The sequence below is a fragment of the Athene noctua genome, chromosome 1 (assembly GCF_965140245.1).
Source record: "Athene noctua chromosome 1, bAthNoc1.hap1.1, whole genome shotgun sequence".
In the NCBI taxonomy this organism is placed as follows: Eukaryota; Metazoa; Chordata; class Aves; order Strigiformes; family Strigidae; genus Athene; species Athene noctua.
In genome coordinates this window covers 188,963,743-188,985,704 of record NC_134037.1, presented here as the reverse complement: position 1 = coordinate 188,985,704, position 21,962 = coordinate 188,963,743, and the positions used below count along the sequence as shown (strand labels likewise).

The 21,962-nt window shown below is 39.5% G+C and overlaps 1 protein-coding gene and 1 non-coding gene across 4 annotated transcripts in view; both read right to left on the bottom strand.

Moving 5' to 3' along the window:
• DHRSX (dehydrogenase/reductase X-linked) overlaps positions 1–21,962 on the bottom strand; it is a 176,158-nt gene that overhangs the window by 96,770 nt on the left and 57,426 nt on the right. The gene's annotated exons all lie outside the window — the stretch shown is intronic.
• Positions 8,946–9,049, bottom strand: LOC141956589 (U6 spliceosomal RNA). The gene has a single exon (XR_012632960.1). It is a non-coding gene; the product is annotated as a U6 spliceosomal RNA (small nuclear RNA).

Below are 21,962 nucleotides of genomic sequence, written 5' to 3'. Positions count from 1 at the left end.
GCTACCTAGTAGACTTGTGGCTATCTGATGACTCCCCAGTGGGCACATCACCCTTTGCAGGACACCAGGAGTTGTGGCTATAGTGACTTCATGTTCAGCTGGGATTTTCAAATGGACGGCTTCTTTAACTTCCCCTTCTAGAAATCACCAAGTACTTCAGAAGCTCCTAAGATGTAAAAAAATACTGGCTCTAAAGGAAGATTAGAGTAATATCATTAGTCAGTGGAAACTACCATGATCATTTCCTAGTGAAAACTCTTCCCTTCATGTATTTTCTTCCCACCCCAGTAAAACTTCCAGAAGTTGTCAATATAAGTTGGTCAACAATTGTGTCATCCTTGGACTGTGCCACCTCAGATGCTACAGGCTTTTTCCACTCACTTGTCAGTTGTAGGAAACAACTGTAATGTCTCTAATTTGTCTGTGAGGCAACCATTGCCATGCTATGGCCTGTGAGTGGTGAATGCTGCTTAATACTATAAAAGTTTTTTTAAAATGTACTCTGATGCAGAGGTTTGGGGGCAACAGTTCCAAACCTCTCCACACTACTCTCCTTAGATTATACCATACTGGGGTATGAATATAGTCAGGGTATTCTGAAGTACATTTTTGACAAGACATGCTTGGTCTGTTTTTTCCTTGCGTCTTTGCCCCAGTAGTTGTGAGTATGGACAGCACATGCAGCAGAAGTGTAAAAATGCTCTCATTTTGACTTGTCTCACTTAGAAACCTCTTAACCATGGTAAACTTACACAGATGATTGACTAGAGCTAACTGGAAGGCTCAAAGGTTCCAGAATAAGAATTGATTAGCTGAGAATTTATCACGGGCACTGGGCACGGGTCTGTGGTTCATATGCACAGACACACATCACATTCATAGATGAACTACTTAATTCATTATGTAAATTTTTACAGCTAATTACGAAATACATGCTAAGGAGTGCCTCATATTTCAAGGGATTTTGATCTCTATTATTAAATATGGAATTGGTAACTAGATTCATCGTTTACCAAAAAATTAAACTGGAAAATATAGGAAAAGGAAAACAATTACTATACAACACTGTGGCTTCATGTAGAATCAACTCAGAATTTCAAACAGAAAATCCAGTTTGCCTAGAGGTTTTCCTGTTTATCATCTTTTTAAAAATGTCTATCTGACATCATCATTTACTGTGCACAGTACATCTTGCAGTCATTCACATTCTCTCTGTGGTTGTGTCACCTCTCTAACCAAACAACCTGAAAATATATAATTATGTATGAAGAGAATTCAGATAAAGAAAACGCCCATATAAAGTTGTATTAAATGACATTAGAAAGCTCACCAACATTACCGAACAGATTAAATTAGCATTTCTCCACAACATTAAGACTCTGTCATGGAATGCAGCTCACAGTACATGCCTTTCTCTATCTTTTATTCAAATGAACTCTGGGCTTTTCCTTGCTTTGTGGCTTTATCCTGATGGAGAATTATGATGGAGCAGCCAGTTGTTGCCCAGGTAACCCCACCAGACAATCAAAATATACATCGCATAAATAATGTGGTATCTGCCACATAAATGACTGGTTCTGTCATGCACAGAAATATTTTAATACTTTATTTTCTTTTCCCCTCATCAGTCAAGAGATATGCTCTTGAGCCACAGATACTTGTGGGTTTGTGGTTAGAGCCGTATTTCATCACGATCTACTACATGTAATATGTCCATATGCTGTGAAAAGAGAACTTTTCAGGTACACATGGGTTGAATTCTGCAACAAGCTGCAGAGGTGCTATGTATTATCTAAGGCACAAACCCAGAATCAATCTATTTTATTGAAACAGAGACATGTCACACCATGGCACTGCAGTATCTTCTGATTCAAGCATTTTAATACAGTGTTTAAATACAGTTGTTATCACTTAAATAAAAGTACCATGTTTTACTTGATATATGTTTTCATTTAGGCCTCCACCTTCAAGAAGATTTGAAGGGAAAAGTAGCTTTTTTCTTACTGAGAGAAGTATACGTCAGTAAACTTAATGCCATCTCCTACTGACATGTTTCTTCTTGGCTGGCTTTTTTTCCTATTGTGACTTACATTTCCTCTTCAGACAGGAACTTCCATGCAACTTCCTTTATGATTTTGTGCAATATTAGCACCATTAAAGAAATACAGGTTCACAGACAGAAGAATTCACTTATCTGTTTCCAGACATTCCATGCAAAACACCATCTTCTCTCTAATGGAAACTCATAAGCTGGAATATCAGTTTGTCTTACATGTTCCCCAGGTCAGATCTCCTCCACATTTCTATCTGTAGTGGTAGGGTGTTCTTTCAGAAGAATCATTTCAACACAGTACAGTTAGTGTATCGCATCTGAACCCCAAAGCCTGCATTTCTGGCATACTGGAATTTCTTTCATAAAATAAAATTCAAGCTCTCACTAACATGAGTGTTTTGATGCTTTATGGTGGGGGAAAAAAACTAACTTAAAAGCTCTATGTTATAAATTTTCATTATTTTATAAATTTTCAGTGACATCAGGTGATCTACGCTCTTGGTACTAAGTTTCCATAAGTAAGCTCAGTAGAGAAGTAGCCTGCATGATCAGCAGTATTTACAAAGCAAAGCACAAACTAGTTCAGTATCACATATATAACAGTCCTGCAGCGATGCATGTGGAGCTTGATATTCTTTGTGCTGAAGTCAATAACTGAAAGTACATTTACTTCAGTGGGAGGCCTTAGAAAAACAAAATAAAAAAGGAAGGATGATGATCAAGACCATTGAAATCACAGGGAAAGTTGTGCATATCGACCTAGACTAAGGCTAGGTAACATAACATGATGTAAGAAAAGAGGGCTTAAGGAGAGAGAGAGTTGGATAGGAGGCCATCAAACAGGCAGATGGAAGAAGAGATCAGGGGAATTAACAGAAGAATTTATATCACAAAAGCTTAGAGGCAAATATGATCAGAAATGGGGGGGGGGGGGGGGGAAAGATAATGGTGATGGTCCGCAATTCGGACAAGCTGAAAGCAAGATAAAGCCTAAGACTTGGAGACAAAATTATTGATATCTGAAGCAGGTGTAAACACAAGGAAAAAAAAAAAGAGAGAAGTTTCCCATATCACCCAATTCCTAAGCAGAATACTTCTGACTCTCTTAGGAATGACAAAGTGTTGAATGAAGCTTCTAGAATATCTGTATATTTTAGATATAACTGTACCTCTTGAATGTAGCCAAATCAGAATGAAACTGATAAAAAAATCCAAAAATAAGATAGAAAAAAAGATAATTTGGAAGAGCTTTTGGAACAAAGCTTCTGATGAAAGACATGAAACAGAGCATGGAGAAACATTTAGCAGATAATGTTTCTGCAGGTTTCCAATAGTCTGTTTCAGAGCAGTCAAGATGTTTTGCCACTCTATCTTGTCAGTCAGTCATGTGAGACTGAGAATGAGGAATTGGACCAACTGGAAGCACAAAAAAAAGACCAGGAGGAACTTTACTGACTACAACAAAAGATTAGATTAAAAGAGCTGAAAAATTGCATCAAGTGCCTCCTTCAGAATTGTAACAGGGGGAGAAGAAGAGCTGCTGGGGAGACAAGAGAAAAACAGAAGGTTTGTGCTGTGGACTAACAAGGGCAAGAAATCAAGATTTCATTCAGATTAGTCTCCTATTAGTACCACCACAGGTCTACTGTGTATGGTTTCATCAAGAGGAAGCATCAACATTGATCAATACATAGCATTTCCTTTAGGAAGGGAGAATAAAAGTATCTTTGCCCTGGGGAGAGAAGCATTCGTATCTTCAGTGAGAATGGCATAGACTGACATCTGCTTGCAATGTCCTTTGGAGAGTTGAAAAGATGAAGTGTCTCTAGCATGGTGGAAGTTGGGAGTAGGAAGTAGGAAGCTGAACTAAGAATTAACACAGAAGCAGCTAGAAGCAGCCATACAAGTGAAGGCTATACGACTGCCCCACTCAGAGATAATTCACAAGATATAATCCAGTGACTATGAAGCAGAAACAGGTATAATGCTTTAGATTTAAAATAAATGACAGTGGAGTTGTCTTTATTGGTGCTGAAAATTCTGTGGGCTTATAGTTACTTTTGCATGGCATTTTTGCATGTTTACTGAGCTCTGAGCTGGACTCTGCCCTGTGTCCGCAAGCATAATCAATAATTCTTGAAATGTGCAATATGAATGGGACTCAAACACTTACAACAATCACCTCCACTTTAGCTGCAGGAAATGTTTCAAGAGAACAAAAGTGAAATAAAGTAGACCACAGGAGTGATTAGATCATTTAGAGAAAGTATATTTGCCTTACTTGGTGAAACCTATTTTCTTGATACTGCCCAAAAGGGTAAGAAGAGGGCTGAGTCAATGAGCAATTCTGTTTCTAGAACAAACTATTTCAAATTGGTAAATATCCTTGACAGTATTGGAGAAATAAATTATTAGTAAATTATATTTTAAAATATTGCCTTGAATATTTAATCATATGTCCCGATAATCTGAGATGAAATGATTCAGCTGTCAAGGTGTTATTGATCTTGAGTAAGGATTCTAAAGAATCCTAAATCAGAATACCTAAATTATACTTTACTATCAAATTATACTGCTTTTACAAACATACATAAAACCATACCTTTGTTACGATTCCATTAATGTTAGTGCTAATTTTGGCAGCCCACCAACACATAACTAAAAAGATTTGATTAAATGTAATGTATGGCACAACTAGTAAAGAAAATTCACCAACACAGGTACTCCTAAAAATATATCCAGTGAGGCAAATAAGATATTTTAATTTGCTTTTAACTCTCCTTTGTAGGTAATACAGCATATTGTCCATGCACTTTTCTATTGAAAATTTACCCTTATTCCAGTTTGTCTCTTTTGCTGAAATATGAAGCTCTATTCTGTCAGTCACATTCAATCAGTCTACTCACATGGACTTTATGAAGAGAAAAGTATCATTCAAGCAATTTGGACACTGAGTACATAATTTTAAAAAGAGAGATCAGACTTCCTGAATTAATGTTTCTCCTTTCATCTTCATACAAGAGTGCTATTGTCATATATACAGGGTATTCAAGGACAGAGTCATCCCTAATCTAATACTGTATTGGGAATATTTGGTATTACTTATTAATTGAATCATTTAGTTATGTAAAAGGAATAGTCCACACATAGGTCATCCTTTTGATCCACAGACCTTGCACACAATCCATGAGAGATTTCTCCAAGGCTGAATTTTCAGGGTCCATGTATTACCACAATAAGAAAGGGAAGGAAAGAACTAGAGGCATTTGAAGAGCATGGCAGCTCAGAGAAATAATCTGCAGACCATCTATATGACACAGCTCGAATAAATCCAGGAGTGCTCACCCAGCTGCAGCCTAAGGGATCTGCTGTTGCAGCCAGCTGCTGCTGCTATTTCACATCTGGGATCTGTAACTAGCATTGAAAAAAAAAAAAAAAAAGAAAGAAAGAGAAAAAAAAAAAAAAGGGGGGGGGGGGAGGGAGAATTAAAAAGTTATGTGAGGTTAACAGCAACCAAGCAACCACAAAGTATCATCTCTCTCTCCCCCAGCACTAGAAGTATTTCTAAAGAAAGAAATTTTGTTGCAGGCAAAAATGAAGATGGAGACCCTGTGTGCTGCATGGACACTGTGCACAAATGAAAATAAGCCCTGGTAAAGGAGTGTAACACAATGAAACTATTAGAGAAACACACTAATATTGCAAAAAGCAGCACCATATGCCTATGTCTGACCAGCAGTTTTGTTACTTACTTCTCCAAGACTGCCATGGCTGATTCATGCCTTGGGGATGAGTGCCTGATTTTTAAGGCTGATTCAATGGTCTCAAGCATTATGCCAAGGGAATCCAATTCTCTACTTGCAGAAGACCTCAGCCTGATTTCCCCTGCCCGCTCACCAGTGTTTACTGGGCATGGAGAGAAGTGCAAACAGAGAAGTGACTTTCCTGAGAATACACAGGGTGCTATCAGCAGAGCTAGGGAAGATAAAACCAGCCTGCCAAGGAAATACCCCTTGCACAACAGCCTGGATCCTCCTACCATACCAGAGACCAGGTGTTCATCATACATGTAATGGTTACTCACATTTTCTGGGTTTCACTGTTTTGCAAATCTCTATGAAATACAATAAAACCAGCAGTCAGTACTTCCAGATTACTGCACAGAGCTGCTAACAGATTCCCTTTCTATGGGTTGAGCACTTCATCAAAGGTTACCCTATATGTCTAAATAGTTTCTCATCCTCATATGACCCCCCCCTTCCTGTCATGACTGAGAGCATTTGAGATATCAGTGATTCAGATATGTCTGACACAAACTCCAAAAGCTTTACTAAGTGTAATTTTATAGAAGCAAATTGCCTGCCTCTCTGAGCTGGATCATCAATGTTTCCCCTTGTCAACCCACAATGCTAGTGAAGCTTTGAACCACCACGGTAACTCTCTGAGACAGAGAGACCTCGCTGGGAAAGATCATGGGTGGAAAAAAGACTTCTGTGCTCATGCACGTGTTTCTGTGGCAGTTTCTATATTTACATTTTTGGGGAACTAACTCTGGGCCATATTTTGTCACTCCTATTCACAGTGAAGCATATCTCACTGCACAAATAGTCCCAAGGGGCTACACTGAGGCAATCTGGATCATGCTAAAGAGCTCCTTCCACTGTGAGCAATTTATTTTTCTGTCTGGCTTAAAGATGGCTTCAGCTGAACTATTCATAGATGAAGGCAGTGTTCATGGTGGTGGCAGACTGCGACCTTTACATAGGAAAGAACACTTCTGCAAAGGGTCCTCTGCTCATGGAAGGGGCAGATGGCACTGCTGTAAGCTTGGAGCATCTGCATGAAATAGGGAATGAGAAAAGTGAGGCACGTCTGCATTACACTGATGCCGCTCATAGGCACCTCATCAGCAAGTACACACAGTTCTGTGCAAATCTCTGTACAACAGACAAAACTTACATTTCAGGCAATGAAGACTTGACCTTTGCTCTTGGCATCAGGCAACTTACAGTGTTACACTAGCCTAGAAATTATATTTCTGGAAGTTATAGAACTGACAGCTCTATCTAACATATATAGATGTTGATACTGAACACACATACTAGAAGTGTGTTGCTGAATGTAGCTTTGATGCTGGAGCCATGGCTATCACCCCAGAAGTCTTTCACAGAGGTCAGAGCTCTTCCTGAGGCAGTAAGGAAAATCCCACTGCATGAAGCAAACACACAATATATTGATACATAAGGTATGACTAGGCATATTCATAGATAAGAGGTACATGAACAGATCAACCACAAAAGTAACTCTTGAAATGTTTGCCTTTCCTCTTCAGTTTACCTACAAGCAGTTCTCCAAAGTCCAATATAGAAAAGTACCTCATTGAAGAACAGCTATTTGGAACAACCAGAAGGCAGTTTGTGAGCCCAAACATTTTACTGTGTCTGTAGCTTAAACAACAATACACATGCAGAGGAACAGAAAAGGGGAAAGTTATCGGTTATTCATGCTTGGCCTTGAGACACAACCATCAAACGTAAAATTTTGGAGCTTCAATGAAGGTATTAACTCCCAGATTATGTATCCTGGCACACTGACACCTACCAACACCACAGAGAAAATAAAAGGTTCTCTACTCGCTCATTTCAGAAGTCCCATGGGGAGCTAAAAGTGTTCACCAGAAATGGAGAGAAGTATAAAACACACTGTGTAATTCGAGTACATTCAGGGAAAAAAAATCCCAGAACCCAGTGATGTGTTCCAGTTACAGAGATCTAAAACTCTCAAAAATATAAAAAAAACTCTGATGGGTCCTTATCTAGACCATTTACTCCAAGAACAGCTGATCCAAGAACTGATTTCATGCCCTTTACTGTTTCTTTCAGTGATCCAAGTTCCCCTCACCCCTCAAGTAAAACAGAAATTAAAAAAAGAAAAAAACACTACGAATGTTAAGCTTGCCTTTCTGTGCCTGTGATGAATGATGCTCATGCTCTGGAGGACCCAACAGTGTTACCACCAGAGAAACCCATTATCTCTCTTCTCGTGAATGATGGCTGTGTTTAATTTGGGTTCAAATCCTAGCTGACACATCTGAGTCCCTACGAATTTCACCCAGGCCCAGAGGATAAAGGACTGAATGAGGGCTGGCATGTAACACACAGAACTGCAGAACAGGAAAATTCTTCAGATTTGGGATGGTAAAAAGTTTGCCTGGATGATTTTGGGTTGGGGCAGGGGGGCAGGTAAACATAACCTTGAACCAGATTGTGGCCTTTCTCTTGTGGATCCTCAAATATTCCAGCCCAATGGGCTAAATGGATCAACACACAGGATCAATGCCTTAAAAAGAATAAGGAGGGGGAGCTAAGCAGAATTCTTTTTCTCAGAGTTACCCATGGCTAATGGCTTTGCTGGACTGAGGCCAGCTACCATAACATACATATCTCTTGAGTTTGTCTAGATATGGTAGGTGTATTATTTGTTAAATTATTCTCTCCCTTATGTGAAAAAAAAATAATATATATAAATGTTCTTTTACTACAGACACAAATTATTTTTCAGCAGGTTAAAATGCTTCAATATATATCTTCCTGAAAGCTTTTAAACTGTTGTTGCACTAATTTCAGCAAACACTTGTCTTCCCTGTAAAGGACTGAATTATGCATGGCAGCAAAGGAACAGAAAGGGAGGTGATCTCAGTTAACTACAGAATCACCAAACTACAGAATCATCAAGATTGGAAAAGACCTTGAAGATCATCCAGTCCAACCATTAACCTAACACTGACAGTTCCCAACTACAGCATATCCCTCAGTGCTATGTCAACATGACTCAAACACCTCCAGGGATGGGGACTCCACCACCTCCCTGGGCAGCCTATTCCAACGCCCAGAACAATACGGAACGCTTCATGAATTTGCATGTCATCCTTGCACAGGGGCCATGCTAATCTCTGCATCGTTCCAATTTTAGTATATGTGCTGCCTAGATCCAGCCAGTCATTTATGCTACCCTCCTTAAAACAGGTGTTTGAAGTGGAGAAAACTGTGTTTTAGATGTGCCAGTCTCTCTCTCGTCACTAGTGAAGGTGTTTGGATGAATTGCTTGGAGGACCCGAATAACTTCCAAATGGCTGAGGCTGGCTACGTGAATCGCACAGTACCAGGGAGCACTGGACAGCAGGAAAAGAGCCCAAGTTCAAGACCCTAACTTTAACCTCACGAGTAGTACCAATTGCCAGTTTCCTTGTTTCTTCATGGCCTGCCAAAGGACACTCCCATTCCTCAGGGCCAGGTCTGGCAAGCCTTGTCTAACAGTCAGCTGCAGTAAATGTGTGCAAGACCCAGCAACATAGAGGAGCTGCTTTCAGCATGGTGGGTCGCTGCCCAAATAGAGCAGGAGAAGGTCTGGCCTATCAGTTATTGCTGCTTCCCACAGCATTTCCCATCATCTCCCAGCCACCAGTGGTTTAAAGATGCTAACTGCCCAAACTATGCCTCAGAAACATTTCATCAAGTGAGAAGACCACAAGTTACCCAACACAGCGCACAAAGGCTTTCTCAGTCGCTGAGTTTAAGCAATAGTGTGGATGAGGTTAGACAGACTGAACCACAGCGTGCCCAGCATTAGCTATCCCAAAGGACGGTTTCTCATGAAGGAGAGACCATCCTGAGTGATAAAAGGCCTCACTTCTTTCAGGGAATAAAAATTGCATGAAGTATGCTTGAGGTCCTTCCTTGCAAAAGGATCTGTTGCCAAGTGAATGGGGTAGAGTCTGGGGACAAGATCCACACTATTTGTCTCCCGATATCTTTGGAAGAAAAGTACCTGAAACCTATATCTGGAAGATCTTGCTTATAGTCTTTACACCAGATGAGACTAAGGTTTTGATGCAGAAGGGTGGATGAGATGCTTTCTACAAATCTCTAGAATGTATAGATATAGATATATATCTAGAACTACCTTGCTGTCTCTAGAAAACTCCAACTCTCATAACACTGAAATATTTTTTTTTCTCCCTTGAGCACCAACTTAAAATTTCAGAAAATCAAAGATCTCAATAATATTTCATGTATCATGTATTAATCATACTTTATCTTACCCTGTTTCCTGTGGAATAATTTAAAAATCTCCATGTTTCTAATGGACTGGACTTGACGACCCCTTCTAATTCAAGTAATTTGGTGGGAGCATGCTACAGATTTCCCTAATTACCCAGACCTTAGTAGAACTTAGCCTTCCAGAGTATCCTGACTTCCTCCCTGAAAAAACAAAGGCGTTGGTCAGCACTGATGTGTGCCTCTGTCTCACCTTGTTATGGGGTGAGGATGCCACCAGCCAGAAGTACCTCCTAGGTCAATTAGTTTACACATAGCTCTGCAAAAACAATTGGGACAGATTATATTTCTCAGCCTCAAAAAGACCATGTGAATATATCACCCAAAGTCATGACACCAGCAGGTATTATGTGACAGGCACTTTAACTGAGTCTAATACAGTCTAAATATTCCTAAATATGTCCAAAGCTCTTTAATCTGAAGGATAAAAGAACAACATTTCACAAATGGAAGTTAGGCACTTCAAAAAGCTGAAGTTAGGCCTGGCAATAGCAGGCAAATTTTTAATAGTGGTAACAAATAACCACTTAATAATGCATGTGATAGATTCTTCCTAAATTGCATCAGACAGAGTTTTGGGGCTTCTTTTTCTCTTCCCATAAAGTTCTGCTGAACGGTCTGAAGATCAACTTATCTTACATCTCACGGAGTTCAACTTTTTCAATACGTTTGTTTTTGTTTTTTTTTCTTAAATACCCTTAAAATGTATTAGTTTGTGCATAGTTACATGAAAGTTGAGAGAAACAGCTCAAATCATGCATTTATTATGAAACTATTTAACTGACACACCTGCATTTTTTCCCACTCTTTGCTGGTGCCCATTTTTTCCCTCCTACACAGCTGTACCCGTTGGTCTCTTATGACACTTGTCTCTACACTGCTCAATATCCTGTCATGATTTATCCCTACTCATTAGGTATTGATGAGTAGAAAAGCAATAAAAACATAGCTAAACCCCCACTTCTGTCATTATATATATTTTAACATCTCACAGCTTATGTCTGGTCTATTACTACTTCACAGTTTGAAAGACTGCTTAGAAACTACATTTAAGTTAAAAATCAAACCATTATTTAGGTAAGTATCTGTACTTTTCCCTGTGTGTGGCATTGGAGGGAGCATACATAAGGACATAGAAGCTCTAAAGCACATTAAAGACTCATTTCCCATTTCCTCCAGACCCCTGCCTTGAAACTCTTTCTGCGGATCTGAGGGAAACAAGGCAGGGAAGAATACGTTTTCTGGGGCATGGGGTCTGTGCAGAAACATTGCATCTTTGGTCTGAAGCCACATTACAAAGAAGTGGGCATTGTTCAAACATGGCAAGGACGATTAATATGCTGCAACATCTTAGGCAGAAGAGCTTATCCTACAGGTGGATCAAGGAGTCCAGGTGTTTGGAAAGCTGTCCCCTGCCTTCTCCAAGGATTCCAAAACCACATACTATTTTTGGAGCTTTTTCAAACCACTGTGTTAAAACACCTGGGCTCTCTCAGCTCCTTCTGCTAGATATTGCCACGGGGGAGTATCACATATTTCTTATGCGTGCCTTGATATAATTCAGAAAAATAAGTGATCAATGACAATGTGAGAGGCAGGCATTCTCAATTAAGATCATATCAGCTCACAAACAAGTAATTTTTTTTTCTTTTATTCCTGCCAATTCTTAATTAAAACAGGTAAGTAAATACAAAAGACTGCTGAAATTGAATTTGGAAAGGCTGAAATTCCCAAAGACAAGCTGTTATTGACGTTACTGAAGAAACAAAATACTATTCACTTTATGAATCTTTACTCTTGGCTTATGTAAGAAAAGATTAATTTCTAGCCAAAATAAATCTTGATTTATAGTTCTCCCTGAGTCACTTAGTGAAATGAAGCTTTTAGATCTTCACTCTAACAATAAATAGGACATTTTTAAAAAAAAAAAAAGTCCAAAGCATAAAGCATACTCATGAATTCAGAGACTGAACTACTGTAATTAAAAAGTCCAACCTTTGCTCATCTTTATAAATGGTTCCTGTATCTCATCCACCCTTCTCCTCTGCTTTCTGAGACTCACAGAACGCACCAGGACACTGAAGTGACCTTTTAGTCAACAATTTAAATCACTCTTGAGAATGAATATAGAAATTCAATACATACTACTGTTTATTTATCATACTAAAAAAGGTGAAGGATCTGTGTTTATACAGTTAATGTGTCCAATATAGTCAACAGCAAGGACTCCAGCTGCAGTCATCTTTTGGCTACTGCTAGCTCTTCCACCATTACTGCTCCTCAAGGTTTGGATCCGTTTCTCAGAATTTTCCTTTGTGAGACAAAAATCACATGTCCAATGAAAGAGCAACTCAAAAATCTTGCATTTATCTAGCATTCTATGTTCATGCTAGTATCTGCATCCCTTTCAGTTCAATATATCAACATAACACAGTATTCACAAATGCCTTTACAAAGCTTTTCAGATGTTCTTGCTAGAAACTCATGTTTCCCTGATTCCCTTTCTTACTCCAACAAAAAGGTAAAAAAATCCTTATGTATCCATCTTTTTCCTACATATTTCCTTACTGCATTCACTTAAAATTAGCTTCACTTTCCAGACAAGGTTTCTGATCAGTCAACACAGCATTCCCATTGCTCTGTGTGCAACCACTTGTCCTTCCATCTTCTCAGTGGACTTGACATCCACACACTGAGGTAGGTAATACACAGGAGGGCTCCTGAACAAAATACCTTCTGTCCAAATACGCTATATAGCAGCAGCTTAAATCCTAGCATGCTGCCTTCTTGGTGCCTTCAGCATCTTTCTTTTGCAACCTGCAAGCTTCATTCTTCAGTTCCACAAAGTTCATTACAACTGTTATCATACAATGGGGTTGATTTGAGGCAAAGGCACTAGACATTTTTAAATCATGCTTGCCTATTTTATTTAAGCATTTGCTGTTCTGCACGCACACCACTGAAAAACAAAACAAAACAAAACCAGCCCAGGTTTTCAGTTCCAGGTTTTTTTGAGCCCTAAGGAGAACCCTTCCCTATGCACCTGAGTCTAAGGTCTGACTACTGGCCCTTTTCATCAGGAGCAGAGTTGTTGCCTCTGCCTGATGCCAGGTCTGAGCACTCTCAAGAGAAATATAATGGTTCATTTGCTTTGTACCCAAACAAGTGGTAGGTGCCAGGTGTTATGAATTTTCTCTAAAACAGGCTGAATAGACAGGTGGTGAAAGTTGCTGACAACAGAGAAACATTTAGTTTAACCAAGGCTTAGAAGGCTCATTAGGAATTTCCTGAAAGACCAAGCAAAAGTACAGAATTAGGCAACACTTAACAAAGGAATGATTGCAGATATGTGCAAAGTGTTGCACTAGAGCAGAGAAAAATAAACAACATTCTGGATGAGTGTGAGCTCTTCAAAAGAAGCAGCTTATTAAAAGAAGGACTGCAAAATGCCTGCAGCTGGGTGGGGGGGTATAGTATAAAGCAGCTAAAATCTTTGACTTCTTGTCTATAACTACCATGCATAAAAGACAACAGAGTTATAGAGACTATTTTTGGTTTGAATTCATCCTTAATACAGAAAAGACTGGTTCAGACTCATTGTACTGGGAATGCAAGATACAGAGATTTCAGCTCTTTGTCAGGCAAATTGTAGACAAAAGGTGACTCAATTCAGCTAATGGCCAACCTTTACAGACTACTCTTGCTGCAAATTGGAGCCCAGTGCTGCAGTGTTTTCTAAGCAGTCAGACTGATTAGCATATATGAACTCTAGCATATACAGAAATCACTGTTCAGCACTATGCAGGCTAAATAAGGGTTCAGAAGCCTTCAATAAAATCCTTGCAATTAACTGTAAATTCATTGAAAGCAAAAATATTACAAGGTACACATTTTAAAATGTGTAGCTGAATTACAGTTCTTATTGATTGAAGAAACAGAGAAATGTAGTGTGTGGGTTTTTTAGCAGTAAGTGCATACATGCACCTCCATGCACACCTATTGTGATTCAGATTTGAAGGGCCATGAGACTTGATGCCTCCCAGCACAAGTTGATGGCCAACTGGGATCAAAATTCTGGCCTTCCTAGGCTACCTCCAAGTAATTGTCCAGGTGAATTGTTGGAATTGTCACTTCACTGGTAAATCTGGGGAAAGCCTCTAATTAAGGCAGTACACTGAAAGAAACAGAAATATATTGTACTGTTCAAAATTATGAGGTAGAATCCCTGATTGTGTTCAAGTCAATGGGAAGTTTACCATTGTTTTCAAGATGAGATGGAATTACAGTCCCAAACCCCATTATTTAGAAGGCTATAATACTCCCCAAAAAAAGGGTTAGAAATATTTAGGTGAAATAATGAAGTAACTTTGTGGTTCATGTTTATTGAATGTAATCGTACAAACTGTTAGGTGCAGAATCCTTGACATTTCTTCTCAGTCTTGCATAAATACTAAGTTCTGTTCTGGCCATATTATTATATTCAACTTTCTTTAATGCTCACTCTTTAAGGAGGTGCTTTTGAGTTGCTTGGCCTCTAGCAGGGAGGGATACAGGTCAACTAAAAAAAAAAGGTTAAGAAAGGAATGGTAACATTAAGGAATGTTTTTTCATTGTGTCTTCCTAAAGCTCCAGTGTGGTTTAACAGGTTTCTACCTGCTTGCTGTTCACGTTCCACCATAAAACCACCAAAAGAACTTCCAAAAGTTTAATAATGCTTGAGAACTGGGTCAATATATGCTGATAGAAGCACTACAAATGCATACAACAGCACCTGCCACAGAAGAGTGGGGGGAAGAATGAACAGGGCTTCAAAACTTCGGTAGCAGTGATCCGTAATGCCCTTTCAACTTCCGAGTTTACAAAATACATTGAGTGGTGTGAGCCTCTAGTCCCTGGGTAGCAGGGGGAACCTCTGTGTCTCCATGCCATGCCACAGAGACACAATGGACTTCAGAGGTCCTTCTCTCCTGAGCAAGGCTTGTGCCCTCACCTGCCAGTCCTCTGCTATTTTAAGATGCTTCAGACTTTCTTAGAGCTAGGAGACCCTCTACCTAAACCAAGAGCCTTTATCATCAGCTGTTAAGCACACCTGGCTGCGTGTGGAGTAGGCATTGCTGTCCATCAGCATTTCCCCAAGAGCTGGCAGAGTGCAAGGCACACACTCTCACACAGCGATCTCTGCAGAGTGCTACTCCTCCAAGCACAGCCAGCACATCCAGGGCTCAGGGGCTTAAAAACACGAGACCCTCCAGCCAAGCCAGCCTCCTCACCTTTGCTTTCTTTCAGTGTTACTCAAGGGCTCTCCTTGCTAACCTAGGGAAGGAGGCAATGCCTGACTGTATCAGTGCTGGTCCAGACAGACAGCAAGGAATGAGCAAAGAGCTCTCACATCAAAGACAAAAGAGACCCACGTTTACAAGGAACTGGTTAGGGGCAGTGAAGAAAAGACATAGATGGATAACTTGAGATTACGTTCATATCTTTAAATTGCTGTGTCTACCTACTGACACCTATTTCTGCCTTGCCTTTGGCAGTCAAACTTAGAATCTGCGGTTCTGAGATATATGAAAAGCAAGCCAGAAACAGTTAGAAGCACATACAATTGAGACTTGAGAAGAAAGGTTTGGGAAAGGACAGAGGACAGTTCAGTGGGAATAAAGAAGCCAGGAAGACATTGGGACAAAGAGGGCAGGAGCACAGGAAGAGAGAGAAATCCATCAGGAGTTATTTCATCCCATTCAGAGAAAATTAGCTTAATGATTCAGTCATTCTTTTTCTGTTTTTCAGCTGAATAATAATGGAAGCTATCTTTCAGGCTTTTCCCAAGGCTAGCATGATACCTCTTCCTAGGACACAAACTGGACATAACATGTCACTCTTACTTTGTGTTTCTTTAATTTGACAGCTTTGAAACTAATTTAACAGAATAGTTGCCAGAGAAAAGATATCATGCAATCCAGATCATCCATGTGTAATCTTCCAATTCTATATAAAAATCAATGAAGCAGCTTGTTTTTACTGGTTGGGCAGTAGGTTGATGTCTCCATCGCAGAAGCCAGCTAAAGAGAAACTAAATAAACTAGCATACTAGATGAAATGTGCAGAACAGCAAATCACACTGTTCCTGTAAAAAAAGTCAATTTTTTTCTGACTATGCAAGCACCATTAACCTGGGATCATTTTCAAAATTGAAAATGAAAAGGCACAATAAAAGTACAGGCTGTTCCCATTGATACCGCTTGCTTGCGGTATGCAAAACAGAGAATATAAAGCAACTCATATGAGAACACAAATATCATCTTAAACAGAATCTGAAACAGCAAGATATGTGTTACAAAGTTATATTTTCCATTCTTTAAAAAAAAAATTTAAAAGAGACAGACAGACAGGGATGGGGAAGGAGAGAGATAGTAAGGAAGGGAGGGAAAGGGGGAGAGGAGAAGAGAAAGGGACAAGAGGGAGAGAGACACAGATGGAAATACAATGCCAGGAATGCTGAACACTTTGGAAGAGTGTTGGAGAAGATGAGGAAAGTTAAGTATGAATGGAAACAAAAATTTTCTTTCATGGAAAGGTAGGGGGAAATACATAAACAGGGATAGAACAAAGCCAATACCTTCTCACATACTGCCTGGGAGATATAAACGAGACTGAAAACAAAGCATCAGCCTTGCGTGCACTGTGCTAGCCCAGCTCATGCCTTGTAAAACTAGCATTGCTGTGAAAGCTGTGTCACTTCACCAGGATGTGACTCTCTGAGAGTTAATCCGCCATGTTAGTGCAATGAATGCAAAGCCCAACAACGAGAGTGAGTCCAGTTCTTTCCGCAGGGACTTATCTACTCATTTATGTTAAACAACCAGCCAGCCCCTGCACATCGTATTTTCCGGATGTAATCTTATGCTCCTTCAAACTTATGACTATAACTCTTTCCAGATTCTTCTTTCTCTCTGTCTGCATATGCTTCCTCATCCTTTTCTACTCCTTATGTTGTTTTTCTCCTTAGTCTCCCTTTCCTCTCATTCTTTAGTATCTCTCAGATATGTTGGGTTTATTAACTTGCATGTTAGTGCCTTAACTGTCTATTCTGGATTAAATTTTAAAGTAAATTAAAAAAATATGGCCATTCACAAAGTAAATGGAATATGGAATGTGGTATTTATGTTGTGTTTTTTTTCTCCCATCATTCTGTCCTCATTATTTTAATTTGTTTTGTTTTCTTTTTTTCCCCCATTTTTTCCCATTTTACCTGTCCAATTCAGCTGCTCTTCAAACACATACATATATATTCCTTTTTATAGCATTCATTGCAGTAGGATGGTGATTTTTATTTAACTCAAAGAGTAAACGCTATAGAAAAATGATTATCTGAAATTAATCTGCAAAACAAGGAAACTGTCATATTGCTTTAAAAATAAAAAGGATCAATAAAAAAATCTATTTTTCAAGTCAAAGAATAATTTATTGCTGGTAGCGTAAATTTATACAGTCCCTCTGAGACTGAATTATCTTTTCTCATCAGTTACATATAATCTCGCCCAGTGCTAAAAAGAAATTGAAGGAAAAACAGCACTACTTTTTACCCTCTGTGAGTACCAGACAACAGGGTGTTTTAAAAAGTCTCTCTGGGTGGTTGTGATGGCAGCCTGTGGAAAGGGTCCATGAAGCCAGGCAGCAAGACAAGAACCACTCAAGTCTATCCTGTGCCAGGTTGCACAGGACAGACAGCAGGCAGGGACAGACCCACAACAGCTCTCTTTCCTTTCAGCTCTAACCCTTACACAAATATCCCCATGCACACTATCATCCTGCATCCAAACTCCCTATAGCACATGCTCCTTATGGTGGGCTAAAGGAAATTAATTAAATTCCCTGTCCTGGCCTCATTCTGCTGCCTTACAGGTCCCTAAACTTGGGGCTGGTGGATACTGCTTTTCTAGCTGAAGGGAGGAATTAGCTCTTTTGCATCCAGCTTCTGAAAATAACCCCCATGCAAACACTTTAGAAGCACATTTCAAAATACTATCCTCAGAAAATAAGGAAAAAATAAATTTAAAAGACTAAAGATATAGGTGTTAAGATTTTCACACAGCCTAAGAATGGTATTTCTGGGCTACTCTCATGAAGTTAAATTTGACATCAGCAGTTTACATCACCTGATGAGTTCTTCCTAGTCTAAATAGAAAGATGACTAGGTAAGATCTCTACCACAGACACCTACAAAAGGCTCTGTACCCATGGCACAAGGCTGAGACCCCAGACTCTGCCCAAGGCTGCTGCCTGGACAGCCTGCCCACGAGGAGGCAGGAGGCAGACCTGGGAGCTCAGAGGGGATGAAGGACCTCTCCCTCCAGCTCCAGCCAGCTCCCCAAAGCTGCTGCGGCTACATTGTCCTGCCTCTCTCCATACACATATGCTGCTAGAACAGCCAGTGGGAGCCAGCAGAGTTACTGGGTCCCTGACACATCTTGGGGCCCATATTCCCACCAATAAATGCAAACTTGGGCCTAAATTCTCTACTTTTGACTGCACAGAGGTGAAGAAAAGTCCACACAGCTCTGCTCTGCCCCACAATGCAAGCTGCTGTTCTCTGATGCCCTTCCTCTGGCACCATGTGCTCTGCTTACCCACACCACTCGAGGAGGGGATAGACAGAATTATACCCTCGGTGATGTCATTTTCATTACTAGAAATTCAAGGTTTATTCAGACTTAACCTCACATCTACCCAGGCTGGTTAGCACAAACATGCCAATTTGAATTTCAGATTTATACAAAAAGTCACTATTTGGCAGTTTCTTGGATAATATGTGAACATTGACACAACTTGTTCTTTTTTGTAAGCAAAATCAAATATACTATTTTATCCTACTAGGAGGACAGACAGAAAAGGACACTGCTTTCTGAATAGCCTGTTTCCAATTCAAGCAAATAAAAAAAATTAAAAAAAAAAAAAAGAAAAATCTATATTCTGTTTGTAAGACTTGCTGAAAGGGCATCTGGAGAGGTGAACACAATGTGCTTCTATATCACTGGTAGTTGTCAAGGTAACTACAGGATTATGATTCCAGACTAAATCATTTCATATATCTTCTAAGATAGCAGTCTTTAGCAAGCCATTTGAGATCATCTTAACTGGAGGAAGAGCCTGAATAAGATCCTCAGGATAACTGCTCACTATGTCAGCCTTGTAAGACATGCACCAGTTCTACACCAAATAAGTAGATTTTTTGATATTGCTCACTATTATCTGTGGCCTATGGTTTCAAAGCATAAGGCCTTTATGGCATTGGAGATGTGCTTTGCCTTCTGCATTCAGGAACAAAGTCATGAAGGAAATCCCATGTGAAGACTTCATTTACTCTGGGAATAAACAATTGATTTTGCATCATCTCAAAATTAAAAAAAATCAGATTTATGGAAAGTAGGCTCAGACCCACGTGAAAGAAGTGGTTTCCATAGGACATTTCAATTTTGTGTCAATTTTTAAACAAAACTTGCTTTAAACAAAATCTTTGCAAAATTCTCTTGAAAAAAACATCCTTCATAGCATGCATTTTCAAATCAACACAAAGCAGTGATAAGCAGCAGTTTATTAATTCAAGAAGATTTTAAAGTCTAGATTCTAAATCAAAGATTGACAGCACAGTAGTCTAGGACATAAGAAACCCACAACGAGTTGGGCTGAAAAGCCTTTGATCTGGATTGACCTGAGCACAAACTATCACATGTTGAGTTAATCCCTTCTACAGGCATGGGTACCTTACCTGCTTTATTTTGCAAATATAGGTGAAAAAATGTTTCTCCCTCTCTTTTGCCAACAAACATTTTCATGAAACAGACACACCTCTAGGAAATATTCTTTCTTCAGGAAAAAAATGTTGTAATTAGGACAAGGGGATTTTTGCATGTACTGACTTCCAAATGTGAAATATAAAATAGGAGAAAACTTGCAAGATTTTACGTTGGACAATGAACTTTGCACATGCCTCCAGTTCAGAAGCCCCCAACTGCCATGACAGTTTTGAACAGGAGAAACTGCTTTTTTCCTTATATTATTTTTTCCTTTCCTCCCCTGCAATACATACATCTCTTGGCCCCCCACCCCCAGCCCCCATATGCCATTAAATTCCTAAAGAGAAAGAAGTGTAGACATCATACCATTTAAAAAGTTCCATGTTCCAGGAAGTTTAGTAGATGCAAATTACTCAAGAAAAGCACAAGTGTGTGAGCATAGGTGAGATTGGAGTAGAATGAGAGGAAACACAGAACAACAGCAAATCATGCCCAGAGCCATGGAGATCTCTCTCCCACCCCAGGCCCACACACCTTCCATGCTTGGGAGGTAAAACACTAGCAAGGATTATTTTTCAGCTAGGTCAGACTAAATGTTGGAAGGATAATTTGATTTATTTTGTCTCCTCAAGTCACATCAGTTGTGAAGAGCTATTCCTTCCAAGGAGCCTGAAGTCAACAGTAATCTTGGTAAGAGAAGACAGTGGCAGACATAATGTTAAGATCAAATAAAGACTAAAACACAGCTGACCATTATCTTGGGGAAATTATTCAGGTGCTGGTAACAGTTCACATCACCTTGTCCAGAAACATTGCCTTAATATAAGAGGAAAAGTCCAAATGCAGACACAATTATTAGACATCTAATAATTAATTCTCATGTTAGATGTTTTGCTTAATTCAAGAGTTTATCAGTCTCCTTAGGAATATTTCTTCTAACAAGGAAGATGTTCTAGCACCAAGTACCAGAAAATACTACAAAAAATGCTCTGACATTACATGTTTCCTGCAAGCCTTTAAACAGGCTGAGAAGGATTTCAAAGTGCACATGAACATGCTAATTTCTATTCAGAATGTGAAAATGTGGCAGAGATGTCATGAATCATGTAATATTGAACACATTTTATTTGAAAATTAGATTTTAAAATCTAGGTCTTAAAATAAAATATATTAGTCTATGCCCTGTATAGAAAAAAAAATAACAAGAAGGGCAAGCTGCTTCAGTCATGGGCAGTATTTCCTGGCCTCTTCACACAGATTATTGCTCTCAGCATCGATGTTCCTACACTCCTTCCCTCTGTTTCCACTCCTTTCCTCTGGTTTTTGTTTTTTTTTTTTTTACCTGCACAGATGTTTTTTTTTTACACTGCTCCAAAGTTTTTCTCAAATACCTATTTCTAAAGATGGCATTATGGTCAAATTATTGCTGTTCTTACTACTATCTGTGCCCAAGAGTCTTATTATGGGCACTGTACAAACACTGGTATAATTCCTCGAAGACCCTGCAGTCCAGGAATCTGTGTATGTTACAGTATTTGTAGTCATGGCTGAACAAACAATGCAGACAGGGTTTCATGTGGTTTTGACTGCTAAAATTTCATAGACTCACAGAGTTACAGGGTGGTTGAGGCTGGAAGGCAGCTCTGGAGATTGTCCAAGTCCCAGCCCCTGCTCAAGCTGGGCCACATGGAGCCAAGTCGCCCAGGACTGTGTCCATATCGCTTTTGAATATCTCCCAGGATGGAAACTCCACAAACTCTCTGGACAACCTGTGCCAATATCCAATAGCCCTTATGCTAATAAAGAAAAACACTTTTCCTATTTTTAAATGGGATTCCTTGCACTTTAGTTTGTGCTCATTGCTTCTGGTCCTGTCACTGGGCACCACTGGAAAGATCCTGGCTCATAACTCATTTAAGAACTGGTACATCTATTCAGGGCTTCAATTCTTTGCTATTGAAAAATGGCCCTCGAAATATAAAAGTGAAGCATGGACAC